At 40.6% G+C, this 13,180-nt stretch overlaps 2 protein-coding genes across 11 annotated transcripts in view; one reads left to right on the forward strand and one right to left on the reverse strand.

Moving 5' to 3' along the window:
• APBB2 (amyloid beta precursor protein binding family B member 2) overlaps positions 1 to 13,180 on the forward strand; it is a 192,994-nt gene that overhangs the window by 151,308 nt on the left and 28,506 nt on the right. The window contains exon 1 of one of the 10 annotated variants that reach the window (XM_069856142.1): positions 13,017 to 13,154. The exons of the other annotated variants lie outside the window; for them this stretch is intronic. The gene's annotated coding sequence lies outside the window, so the exon portion shown is untranslated. Of the gene's footprint in view, positions 1 to 13,016; positions 13,155 to 13,180 lie in introns of those variants that run through there. 10 annotated transcript variants of the gene reach the window in all.
• Positions 4,444 to 13,180, reverse strand: part of N4BP2 (NEDD4 binding protein 2) — a 310,347-nt gene continuing 301,610 nt past the window's right edge. The window contains exon 18 of the transcript XR_011337380.1: positions 4,444 to 4,457. The gene's annotated coding sequence lies outside the window, so the exon portion shown is untranslated. The remainder of the gene's footprint in view (positions 4,458 to 13,180) is intronic.

The following is a 13,180-nucleotide window of genomic DNA, read 5'->3' on the forward strand; positions in this document are numbered from 1 at the left end:
TCCTAGTCACTTTGGTTGGAATCTGTTTTTTTCATCTTAAAAAGTTTGATTTCTGAGCTTTCCTATTTTTAGCCCTTTGAAAGAATTTAGATAGATGCTTCTACAAAGTGCGCCGTAGCTCTTTTCATGTATCTATTAGTATGCAGTCCTTGGGTTTATCCTGGTAAAATGTTGGTCCTGAAGTGAGAAACACCAGAGCTGGTCACTGATTGCAAAAGTAACTTCCTCTGATTATGAGTTTGCCATCATCAGAGAAAACTGAGGGGAACCCATTGCTGCTTTGAATTAATTGTCTGGGAGGTTGACAAAATCTCAGTTTCTGGTGTGAAGCTCTCCCAGAAAGAAGTTGTTGCACAGAAATGTTGTTAATTAGCTACATGTTCTGGTCTGTGAGCCTTTATAATAAAATATGAGTATATTGGATTTATTGTGAAAGGCAGTATTTAAATTCTCAAATATTGTAAAAATGTATATTTTGCCCCTATTTCGAGCTATTTTGAGCTCCGTAATTATCTGCAGGCCCTACTTTTTAAGTGTATTTTGCTTGTAGTAATTTATTTCAGTAGATTTTGCTTTGGAAGATGAAAAGATTTTCTAGTAACACCTGACCAGATGATTTTCGAAGCTATGCTATAATGAAAGATTGATGAAATACAGAGATCTGATGAAAGTTTAATCTGAAGATGTGTCTGCTAACTCACCTCAGGCAGAAATTTCTTCCAGGAGGCTGTAATCACTCTCTCCATACATTACACTATTATCTTGACCTGTGGAGTTACTTTATTTAAGCAGCTCTGCGATAAGCAGAGGCTTCATCATTTTGTTAACTTAGGCAGTGTGGTGATTTTGTGTTTTCAAAAGCAACATCCCTTGTTTGCAACTAATCAGTCAGTAAAATATGTTTGACCTTAAGAAAGGCTGGAGTGCCGTGGTATAATCGTGAACAAAAGCAGGTTCCGTTAAGACAAGCTGTTGGTTATGTGTGTATATATGTGTGTATATATGTGTGTAGACTCAGATTGCCAGTGTTTGTTGCATATATATGGGCATTAAAGGATAATATACTATATCTGTCCATCCTTTCAGCAGACTCTGTTTCTTAGGGGATGTGTTGTGGGTTTTTTAATGATAAAAGCCACAGCCTTCCTTTCCTGCTGTACTGAAACCAGAGCTATGATTCATTTAATATTATTTGTTAATAAAAAAAGTCCTCATACTTGCTTAAATAGTGTGACTTCAAGATCAGTAAGGTCATGGTCACATCAAGGACTTGTGTTGTCAGAGCTATATGGTGGGTAATTGTCAGTGCTATGCTTGCTTCTTAACAAACAGCCCATGATGTGTTTTTTCTGGTTTAAAAATGTGTTGGAAAACATTAGACTGCTGAAGCTGTGAAGGGGTTGTTTTTCACTTTTGAGCTGCAGGACTGTACATTCATCATTCCTCATGTTGGGTTTTGTCTGCCCTTCTCAACTGCTGGTGCATGTCCTTTGCTTTCTGAGCAGCTCTAACAAGGAGGGAGAAAAGGTTATGGCCCATAAATTTTGTAAAAGCATTTCCATTAGCACATTTCCCTGAATCTTCCTTTATCTTCATTGCTCTTCCACCAATCCAAAGCCCACCTCAACCTCTGTGCAACCTTAATTGCCTGAAAGATTGTCGTTCCTTCTATCATGATGTCTCCCTACAACAGCAGTATATTCCAGCTGAAAAATTCAGCTACTAGCTGCCCAGGAGGTCTGTGGGTGGGTTCAGGAGGCAGCTCTGGTGGGACTGAGTATGCAGCTGGTTGCTGGATGGCATGGACGCTTGGCATGTTGGACAAAACAAGTAGCGTGTCTATTCGTCTGTCCACTTGCATTGTTATCACATAGCCCTGGTTTGTTTTCTCATTATAGTTTGTGTGTTTGTTTCCCTGGCAGGCTCAGGTAGGGCAGTTGCTCTTGCTTCTTAAGCGCTGGAGAGGCAGATTCTCCAGTATTGGAGTTTTCCTGTCATAGACTCTGTGACTAAAGGGTGTGAAAGCATTGTGCTTTCTCCTCTGACCTAGTAATGCCCGTTATTGCAGGTGGTGGTGGTTCTCTTCATCCCTATGGAGGTACATTGCCTTGCTTCCTTGAATGGCTGCTGGTTTTCTGCTGCTTAGATATCAGGGAATAAAATGAAGCTGGGAAGCAAAAAAGAGAAAGACTGAGGGGAAGAAAGTGTGATGGTGCACATACCAAAGATGAGGCTCAGGCTGCCTCAAAAAGGGAGAGTAGACATCTAAACAGATAGATGCCCCAAGGCAGACGGGCATAAATCCTGTAAGGATGGAAGAAAAGAAAGTCATAACCACAAAGCAGAATTACCTGAGCACTGTTATCTCAGGAGCCATTAGGTCAAGAGATGAGAAAACTGTAGGGATGATATGAGTGAGAAAATGGGACAGATTTTTGTAAAGAGGAAATGGCATAAAGCAGTGGCTCAGATACTTCAGAATGTGGGGAATTAAAAATAGCATTGTACCTTGCTGTTTCAACACCTAAATGAAAATGACCTGGTTGCAGAGGTGTTTAACACCTGCGCTTGTCTGCTGACTGGAACAGGATCTCTGTATATTCAGTGTCTTTTGAAAAATGTCTAAACACAGATAGAGGAACCTTTCTCTAGATACGCAGAAACAGTGCTACAGCAGGTTAAATGTTTTAGTAATATTTTTGAGTGCATCTCAAGCTAAGAGGGGCAAGAATGTGGCTGAGCAAAAACTGATTTGTTAAAGGACAGCAAGTGGGTGAGTGGGCAATGTGAAAGCTGTGCTGCACGTCAAGTGCCTGTCTTGTGAGGTTATGATCTGTATTTCTTAGCTGAGACTGTATATTTACAGATATTACCTGGCTTGAGTTCCAGTGCATGTCTGTCATGTGGACAGGATATTTTAGGAGGGGTATCTGGTCTCAGTTAGACAACTAAAACTTAGGAGAAAACAAGACAATAAATACAAATTTTGTGTTTGGGATATACTGTTGTATCTGCAATTTATTCTTCACCCTTTCAGAAAATAGACACAACATTAGACTTCAGTGGTGGCAGTGTGGCTTATAGCTGCATTGTTCAGGGAGGTGTTTGTGGTCTTCTCGGTTTGCTTTCCCTTCGAGGTGGTGATTGAATGTGCTGTGAGATTGAGACTTTATCCAGTTCCATGAGAGAAGCTTATCAAGTTGTACAAGGTAATGAATAATAAACTTCGTCTTCTGAATTGGAGAGATGTGGTCGAGAAAAGCATAAAATAAAATAATTTAAAACTGAGACAGTGTTTGCACCTGCTCTTCCTGAAAGATAGCACCCTTCAAAGAATGTATAATCCCAGCTGAATTCCTCGAACTCAAAATGATCATTAATCAATATTGCCTATTCCCCTTAGTCCCCATAACCTTGGAATAAGGGCAAAACATACTGTGAGGAATCGTGTAAATAGGGCATAGGTGAGGGATTACATCAGACAAAAAGAATTTATTGGCTTTTTTGACCTACATTTTTAGCTCGGTTTTTAGAGTAATCTTTGTTTTCTTTTTTTCCCTAAGCAAATTGCATCTGAATATCCTTTTGTGTATGTTTTGATTGCATTTCCCGCTCTCACTAAGAGTAGTTTAAGTGATTATTTAGTCAAAACTTCTCATTTATATCCATAAGGCCTGACATTACTGTTTGCAAGTGCAGTTTGTTCTAAGAAGACATAATGAAACGATACAGCTGTGAACAGGGAGGTCCAGTCAAGCTTGCAGAATTAATGTGCTTTCAAACAAATATAGTTAAGTGGATGCAAAAAGCTGCATGTGTGCATTCTTACACTCGTTAATGAAACTGGTTTATTTTAGGTTTGGATTTTAACATGAAAGACATGGTAGACCGAAGATGCATTGAAATAGGCCCATATAAAATCGGAATAGGTGCCCAGAGTTTTGCACCAGCAGATGGGTTTGTATCAGTAGTGGCTTCAGCTGTGTTAGGGCTACATCCTGATATCCTTTCTGCCCAATGCCACTAATGAGATAAACAGTGGTTACATGTGGGTGTGAAGGATTTTTGTGTTTTACAGATGTGTCTGTGGGCGGCTCTGATGCTTACGAACAGTGAGAAAAAAGTATGTGCTTAGGGAGAATTTTGGCCAGGGAGCTGTAGATATTTGGTAACCTTTGAAAAGCTTAAATGCAGGAACAGTAGCTGAGAAGCACAGTAGTAGCAGAACAGACTGGTAGCTTAGCACGAGTGCGGGGAACTCTCACAGACCAAGGGAATTGGTACAAACACAGAAGAGAAGAACTGTAGGGATTTCTGTGCGAGGCGAGGCGAGGATCAGAAGGATCCCTGAAGGAGAGCTCAGGGTAGTGCTGTGGCGTTTGCTTGTAAAGAAGTGGGGAAAATGGCAGGCTGCTGTCTTTAGGAAAAACAACAAGACAACCATTTAAAACATGTCACTTATTGTGCTGGTGGCTTGAGCACGGCAACAATTGCATAGTCACCTTAAGCACAACCCTGTTTAAGTATTTTATTATGGGATTCTTTGGGATTCTATATTTGTTTTCAGGAAATAATGGAAAACTATTGCATATAATTTTGCAATTGTAGCTAGTGTTTCTTCCAGAAAGCGAACTTCTAAAATAGCCCTTGAAATTGTTCAAGCTTTCAGTTAAGATAAATGATATGTCTAAGCCTGGACTGCAAATAACCAGTGTAATGTAGTCAGGTTGTCTCAATTAATAAAAAAGTCGGCATATTGAGTGAGTCTCTGGCTTAAAGCGTTTCTACAGATTTGTGCTGGAAAATCTCTACAAATTCCCTATGATTCCAGCTGTTAAACTCAAATGCTTTAGGATACAACTAAAGTAGTCTATGAACTTCAGTGGCTATTGCACAGGTCCCTTGAGAATAGCCTGAGCCGCCTGTGAACATGTCTGTGGCTCAGAAGAGCTGCTATCTGGCAGCTTGAGGTGGAAATCCAACTCTTATTCTTTTTACTGTATGTTAGTCAAGCAGATCCCACACCCAGGGTGATTTCCTGTAGTTAGCTACTGCTTTAACTCTGTGGCAAAACAGTGATGCAAGTGATGGAAAAAGCAGCTGCTCTCTGTCTCTGTAGTTGTGAACAGAAAACATCCCACTCCCAGCCTCTCTGCAGCCTTCCTTGTTTTCAACACCCTATTGGAAGTTTTGGTCTTTTTTACTTTACCTGGTCTTGCACTTGGGTGCACGCACAGTCTGTTGCTTCCTCTCAGGGGAGGCCATGCTAACAAAAAGTAGCATCCTCCTTCCCAAAACCAGTTGGAGTTGATTGAAGACACCTGCCTTTCACCTCCTTCATCTTCAGCGGCACTGAAGTTAAACTTTCAGTTACATGTCTCTCGGATGGTATGTCAACAGTAGGGACTGTGCATAGAGGGAGCCACCTATGGAATAAATTTTCACAGGAGAATTAGGCTTTAACAGCCTTATAAAAGCCATCAAATAATATCACTTTGAAAACACTTTCTTCAAAAAAAAAACCAAACCTGAATGTATTCTTTCATTCTCATTTCAAGACCTTGTCTAGTCTAAAGAGTCTGTAGCAGATGAGAGAGAACCAAATTAGTCCGCTAGTGATTTCACTTTGCTAGTCTAATGTATATTGAAGCTGTTCAGTTACTAATAAGGTGGACATATACAAAAAACCTTCTGTGGAAAAAGACCACAGAGAGCATAGGCCACTGAAGAAAAGAACAGTTCTGTAAAGAAAAATTCTGCTAAGAATACTTACAAGCACCATGCTGACTGAAATGTTTGATGCAACTCTTGTTACCTTGAGTATAACACATTTGTATGAGCAGTAACAGACTGTTCTGTCTTGTGGTGACTTACTTGAAATGGTCAGCTGTTGTAAGGCGTATATTTACTATGCTTATTGTTTTCTATCGTAGGCAAAAAATTGACTTCCTAAAAATGATTACTATATTGCACAAGTAACTTCTGAAAAAAGAAATTCAGAAGGAGAAAATTTCCTGTGCAGTGGAGTTTAATTTGATTCTCTCTTCCTGACATTACTTAATTAAATGTGGGACGTTCACAACTTTCTAATATTTCAATTTAAAAAGCAGAACTACAGCCAGAAAAATGACCTGTTTTTCTTCCTGTCCAAACAGTCCATGCCCATACTAGACTGGTGCTTAGAGAAAGGTGGAATGGTTCTGTACATGCCTTCACTGTGGAAGTATTTACATCTTCCTACATAAACATATTTTCCATGTCTACATCAGCGTTGTGCCACTGATATTAAGGGAACTCATCACATGCCTACGTATTTGTAGACCACTGAAATTTTTCTGGGATTTGGTACATGCTAAACTAAAATAAGGTCCAAATTTTGTCCTGTGTGTCTCTTTAAGCGCAGTCAAAAACTTGACTGAACTGCACTGATATAATAGTTTGGAATATGCCTCTAAAATATAAGAGGGTGTTCTTGCTATATCAGCTTACCACTTTAAATCATTTAAATGTTGCATCTGCCTCAGGATGCTTTTCCACATTTGCTACTAGACGATTGCAGTTCAAATATAGTTATAGGCGGTAGGCGCAGCTTTATGTAAATCATAGCATATACTGTCATATCCATTACGTGTACTTAGAAAGCCTTTTCACTTCAGGCTTTTAATTCTGAGTATGGTCTGTTAAAGGAGGCCTACAGGAAAGCTGAGGAGGGACTTCTTATGAGGGAGTGCACTGACAGGTCAAGGGGTAACAGTTTTAAGCTGAAAGAGGGCAGATTTTTATTAGATATTAGGAAGATTTTTTTTTTTCTGTGAGGGTGATGAGGCACTTGAACAGCACACTCCAAACCTGGAGATGTTCAAGGCTAGGTTGGATGAGGCTTTAAGCAACCTGGTCTATTAGAAGATGCCTCATGGCAGGGTTGGTGGAACTGGATGATCTTAAAGGTCCCTTCCAATCCAAATCATTGGTATGTATGGTTCTATTGCCTTCTTTCCCAACAATGGCTCTACCAGGGAAAAGAGCCTTTATTTGTCACTGGGATTCAGCACAATTTGCCCTCTGGCAGTGGAGGTAGATCATCTAATGAAGTCTCTTTGACACAAGCAGATTGATTAGCAGAGAAGTAAACATTAATTTGAGCAAATTAAAAGATTTTTTTCAACAGATAATTCATATGTCTTAAACATTTAGGATTTTTTACTGAATGAGTTTATTTTGTGTTTAGAAGCTGTTACATGAACATCCATGGTTTTGTGAGATGAAAATTTGATTTAATGATGTTGAAAAATCCATGTGCATTATATCTCTTGTGATGATGGTCTGCTTCACTTAAGTGCTATTCATCTAGATGTTGTAAAAATAATTCCAATTTATAATTCAAATTTAGCATTAAACATATAATTCAATTGTCTCTAACATTTCAGCATTTTACTACATCAAGTTGCCCTCTCTCTACCTTGATTAATTTCTAAACTGGCTGGACATATGCTTGTGTGCACCCTGAGTCTGAACAGATTCCCCGTATAATTGCTGGGAAGTTTTTCATTAACTTCAGTGTGAGTTGGGTTAGTTCATGAATTACAGACGCAGACTTGGAAAATCTGAGTGCTGCTTAGCAAAATCAGTGTGGTACCTGAAAGCATTGGGATGGTTTAAATGTTATTAGTAGGGTTGGGGGGGGGTCTTTTAAAAGAACAAAATAGCTGGTGGAAAAGTAAGGAACTTGCTAACTAGAAATGTATGAAAGAGTTTGAGGTCTGCAAGGTATTTGACCTGCTATCTTGCTGATCTTACATTTATATCAATGAAAGAAATTATTTTTTCTTCAGAAAATCACCTGTGAGTTTGCCTGTGTTCTGAGACATCTGTTACTGATATGCGGCAGTGTCTGGAATGATGCAATATTTGTCAAAAAGATGCAAAAAGAAGAAATGTAGATTACTTTAAAAAACCGTTTTCAGCAGTTTAGACTGGAAGGGTGCACCTGGGTCCTTATGGTCTGCTCTCTGCAACTGCAGAAACAATCTCATTGTAGTTAAGGTCCTTTTGGTAAGCTGATAGCAGGTCTAGTTCATTTTGGTAAGGATATATTGAATTGCTTTTGCTTTTTAGCTATTTTATCATCAGCCTTTCTTTAAGAAGTTTGTTTTCTGCTTGTTCCTTTTGGCATTGTCTGTAGAATCTAAATAAACTTTACATGTGTATCTCCAACAAGGTGCATATACATTGAAGATAAAAAGTTCTTAAACCCACAAGAAAACAGATGCACTAAGGAAGAGTCTTTTTAATTGGGGGGTGGGAGGGTGTTGGCATTTGTGTGTATAGTATTAGGAAAATTGCTTTTCATCTTTACTTTTGCTCAGCTACCATCAGGAACATAGTGAGATTAATTAGACAAAGCAAACTGAGCAATTGCTCATGCCCTCTATTGCTTTATGAAGTACAAACGTGGCTTCAAGGGCCTTAGCTCAAAAAACAAACAAAGCACTTCTGGGATATTGCCAACCCGGGCATTCATAAATTATACTCAGTTTGTAACTTTTAAGCCTTTGATTCATGGTATTATTTCAAATTTTCCTCATCCATCCGTGGGTGCTGGAAATTTATTTTCTAGTGTGTATGGAGATTATTATATCCCTGTCTGAATACAGGATTTAAACTTTATTAAATGCTTCCTCACTCATCCCTTGCCTTGTCCTCTCTCCTTTTGAAAACAATATGAAATTTCAGATGAATTAGAAGAGTTGTTACTGCTGTTGCTGCTCGGTAATTCGTGATGGAAGAAGACAGAAATGAGGTGTGAGTTTTTAAACTTCTGGGTTGTTTAACAGCATTGTTGTGCTATGAGTTTTGCTAAAAGGACTGATTTTTTTTATTTCCTGGAAATGTCAAAATGTTTGCTTTGGAATAGGATGGGTGCTTCAGAGTAGCAAAAGGCAAGGCAAAATTCAGAACTATTTGTTTTCCTGTAGGGCAGAAGTGGAGCTTTGAAAACTGCAGGTGCAGGAGCTGGGATGCAAACCTGCTTTTGCTTCTGTCTCAAGTGTAGGTCCTCAATTCCACTGATTTTCAAGTGTGAGACAACAGTGTGAGGGCAACTGCAAGGACTAACTACCTCTTCATCTGCAAATATATGTTCTTGGGCTCACAACATGAATTTATTGCTACACTCTCACTTTCCTTATGTTCAAACTGAAATAAACTGCAACCCAGGTTCCTTACGCATAAACTTATTTTCTTTTTTCCTCAAAAATTTCTGTATGTGAAACCCTTGAATGCAGTCCTTGCATGTGCATGGGGTGGGTATGAGGATCTCAGCCGCTGATAGTGGTTTTGTGTGGCTCTGCTGGCATTACCAGGGCTGCCTGTGATAGGATGCTCAATATTTTGCTCTGAGTTAAATAGCTGCTGGGCATGAAAAGGGAATATTTGATCAATTTGTGGAGAACATGGTCCCACCTCTATGTCTAGAGTATAAGCTAATTTCAATTACTTGGATGCTCTGCTCTTCACTGGCATTTTAACCAGAGAGTTAACCGCTGCCAAGTGCATGCATCTGCCCAGATTCTTTGTGGTGCTAAATATCCACTCCCTGATCATGAGTTTGGGTGAGCCTTATCTCTAGTCGTATCTGAACACAGCAGCTTATGGACGTATAACCCAGCTGGAGATCCATGAGAGAGCAGCAGCTGATACCTGGGAGAGGCTGGAATAATGTGAGTTATATTTGTACACAAGGCATGCCCCAAAATACCCCTGCTGCCTTCAGTATAGCACTCTTGGCAGTGCAGGGGTTGAATTTCTCAGGTCTTTGTCAGCTGAGAGCTCTTCTGCTCAGTTTTCACCTTGCCAGGGCTGGCTGCTTGTGATTTTTTTGTCCTTGTACATTTGACATGGTACCTGCTGCAAGCTCACTTCTCTTGCAGCTGTAGGTAAAGTGCAGTGAAAAGATCCCTCCTGCCTGGTAATTTGGCTGCAGGCTCACAGCACTGTCTGGCAGTGGGAAATTGCACTCAATGCAGTGTTTGTGCTGGAGGTTTTTCGCATTGTTTGTGGAAGCAGTTGTTGCTGGGGGGACCAGTCAGCCTTACTTGGCAGCTGGTGCCAACTGCTCTAACTTCTATAACTTGTTTCAAAACTTGAGTTACTGATGATTATTCTTTAAAACCCAGTTCATGAAAGAAGGCTTATGTGTGAGTTTCACCTTTCATTTTCAGACTACATGTATTTGACCAAGTAAGCTCTTAAAGAACCAGAAATTGGTTCTCAAAACCTACACCTAAAATTTTACATTTATGTTGGAACATTTACATTTATTTTTGGGTGGGATTCAGGATTGGTATAGCTAAATTTCGCAAGAATGACAAACTCAAGGGACAGTTTTAATTACTAAGCAAATTGTGTGCTCCCAAATTGGTTTTCATTTTCTGAAACTGTCCGTTGGCCAGGCACTGGGAGATTTTCCTGTTGCTGGTGGCAGAAGTAAATCTGTTGGCCTTTTAATAGACAGCAACTAGAGGCAACAAACTTAGAGGAGCAGAGTGTGTGAGGCAAGGGAGAGGGAAGCTAAAGTGCTGATAGAGGGGCAGGTTATTTCCCAACAATGGAGCCAGCATGTCTGTATCTAACCATGCAATTACTGAAAAGTGCACAGGCAGTTAAGTATCACATCTATCATGTACCAAAATATCAAAACCAACACAGGATTAGAGTTCAGTCCCTGTTCATTTACTGGATGGCCAGCTAAAAAGTCAAAGCCTGGGACACAGTTTTAATTATGCTTATTTTTGAGGTTCCTAAAGTTCTGCTAAATCTCTTCTTGTACTAGAGAGAGGTTCAGGGAGGAGTGGTTCTCTTCCCACGAACTGTTCCAGCATATTAAAATGGCAAAGTCTGGCTTCCCTCTTTACAAGCCTTTTAAGTCGGAGTCAGACATTGTTCTCACGAATGCTGTCGTTTGGCCAGCTGGAAGGCTACCATATCCTGTTGTATGCTACTTGCGGAGAGTAAAAGAGGAGAACAGCAATGGAGAGGGTAGTTGTCATAGTTATCGGATTAATTCTGTCTTTGTTTGCATGTATAAACAAGTTACGTTGAATGTGTGTTGAAACCTAGATGAAAAGCATAGTGCGTGTATATTTTACTGTATTTAACCAGTTTCAGGTGTCATTTTGTTTGTCCCTAAAAAATGCCCCTTTTTTCCCCCTCAAGCACATTCCACATTTGTGTCAAGGTTTTCAAGAACTTACTTGTTTGCTTTAGTACAAAAATTATTACATGGCCTTGAATTCTTGTTAGTGCTGGGCATCCAACACATCCAAGAAAGAAAGAATTGGATCTGTTTCTTCTCAGGCAGCATCAACAGATTTGTTTATTGAATTCCAACCTGTTACTCCCATGAAAATCATGAGAAAGCTTTCAGGATGGCACAGGTTGTCGCTTGAGCATAATCAGTCCTGCCAAACCTTCTTGGTGATACACAGGAGGAAAGGAAGGAAGGAAGGAACCTCAGTAGACTCTCAGGGTATATTTAGGTGGTGAACAAACATCCTGCTCCCAGTGTATCTGTGTGGCTGGAAGAAGTGGCTGCCAGAAAACTGTCCTTAGCTGCTTTTCACCCTCTCAAATCTGCTCGTGGCAATATCCATGGGCACATTCCCTGTCTAGCTTTCATGCACGTTTTGCTCAGCTAGTCTAAAGAGGCTGATTGGTAGGTGTTTGCAATGTCAGGTCATTTTCATTGAGGAGGACAGGATGTGGTCCCACAAGTGGCTCCACAGACACGTTTGAAAGAACGAGTCCTTTGGATGGAGAAGAGTGACATGCAGAGTGGTGACCGATGTCCTCCTGCCATTGTGGTGTTCCTGGGTCAGAGTTTGACTTCCCTCGGTCTTCCCTGCATCCAGAAGGAGTGATGTGCAACACTGTGAGTAGCTGTGAAAGCTGGACACCCCAAGATGGGGTTTAAGCCCCTCCATGTTTTGAGTGCAGTCCCTGGGGAAGCAGCTCTTTGTTGCTGGTTGAGCATGTTCGATGGGAAGTTTCACTGAATAAAAACCAGAGCTCCAGGGGCATTGTGTTTACTGTCACCTTTAGTGCAAGTAAAACCTCTAAATTAGGTTTACTATAATTGCATGTGCCGGTTCTGGAAAATCAAATTATTTTGTGTGTTTGTTTTTACAGCTCAAGGATAAATCTCACTTCTAGCGTAAGCAGGTGTAATTTCATTCAAGTAAAAGCAATTGTACTTCCGTCTGAATTTTTGGATTTGGCAGTAAATCTTTGCTTCCTTTTAAAGAGAGTTTCTTTCTCTCTTGCATTCGGTTCAGAGTCACAATGTGAAAGCTTTGCACTGGTGTTTGAAAACCGGGAGGGAAAGACTTCCTATGTACTTCAGCTTTCCCTGAAAGATTGCTTCTGTCACAGCAGATTAATCTTGGAAGTTTACAGGCTAGAAACACAGTGCGTAGCAGTAAAGATTTGTTAAAGGGGAAGGAGAGGCGCCTGTTCTGCGGGTCAGAGCATGGCGAGCTTGCAAATTCTAAAAGCAATGTGAAGGGAGGAGAAGACACACCCCGATGGAGCGATGCTTTCCAGGGAGAAGCACCCACTCGCTCACAGCTGGAGCCGGCAAACACAAGCATGCACAGTCCATGAGGAGAGTGGGAGCTGACATGATGTGCTTCAACTCAATGCAAAATGAATGAGCCGCTGTTCTCGGGGGTGTTCTGTCCCTGTCGTTGAAGTACAAGTAGACGACTGCATCAAGTGCACTTTGCATCATCTGATGCCTAGATACGCGCTAACGGAGACAGGACCCAGGCAGAGCATTGAGTTGGGTGGTTGTGTGTGACGTGCTTGGCATTAAATTCCTGTGTGCTGCACAGAAAGGTAAGAAACTTAAAAAGTGACAAGGAAAAAAACCTCAGCCTCCCCTGCAGACAACAGTCTCACATTAGGAGTAGCCTTTGTCTGGAATTGTATTTTCAAAGCTACGGTTCATTAGTCTAAAGCTTGTGTGTGGAAGCCTGTGAGGCAAATTACAGCTCCTAGTGTGACAAAGGCAAGTCAGATTTCTTTTCTCCAGTAGCTCACACTTAACAACCTTCAGGAGAGCACTGTAGCAGAAATGCTGGATTGTGTGCTGAGTGGTGAGTATTTGATGTTGTTCTCCCTC

Source organism: Phaenicophaeus curvirostris, chromosome 4 (genome assembly GCF_032191515.1).
Source record: "Phaenicophaeus curvirostris isolate KB17595 chromosome 4, BPBGC_Pcur_1.0, whole genome shotgun sequence".
In the NCBI taxonomy this organism is placed as follows: domain Eukaryota; kingdom Metazoa; phylum Chordata; class Aves; order Cuculiformes; family Cuculidae; genus Phaenicophaeus; species Phaenicophaeus curvirostris.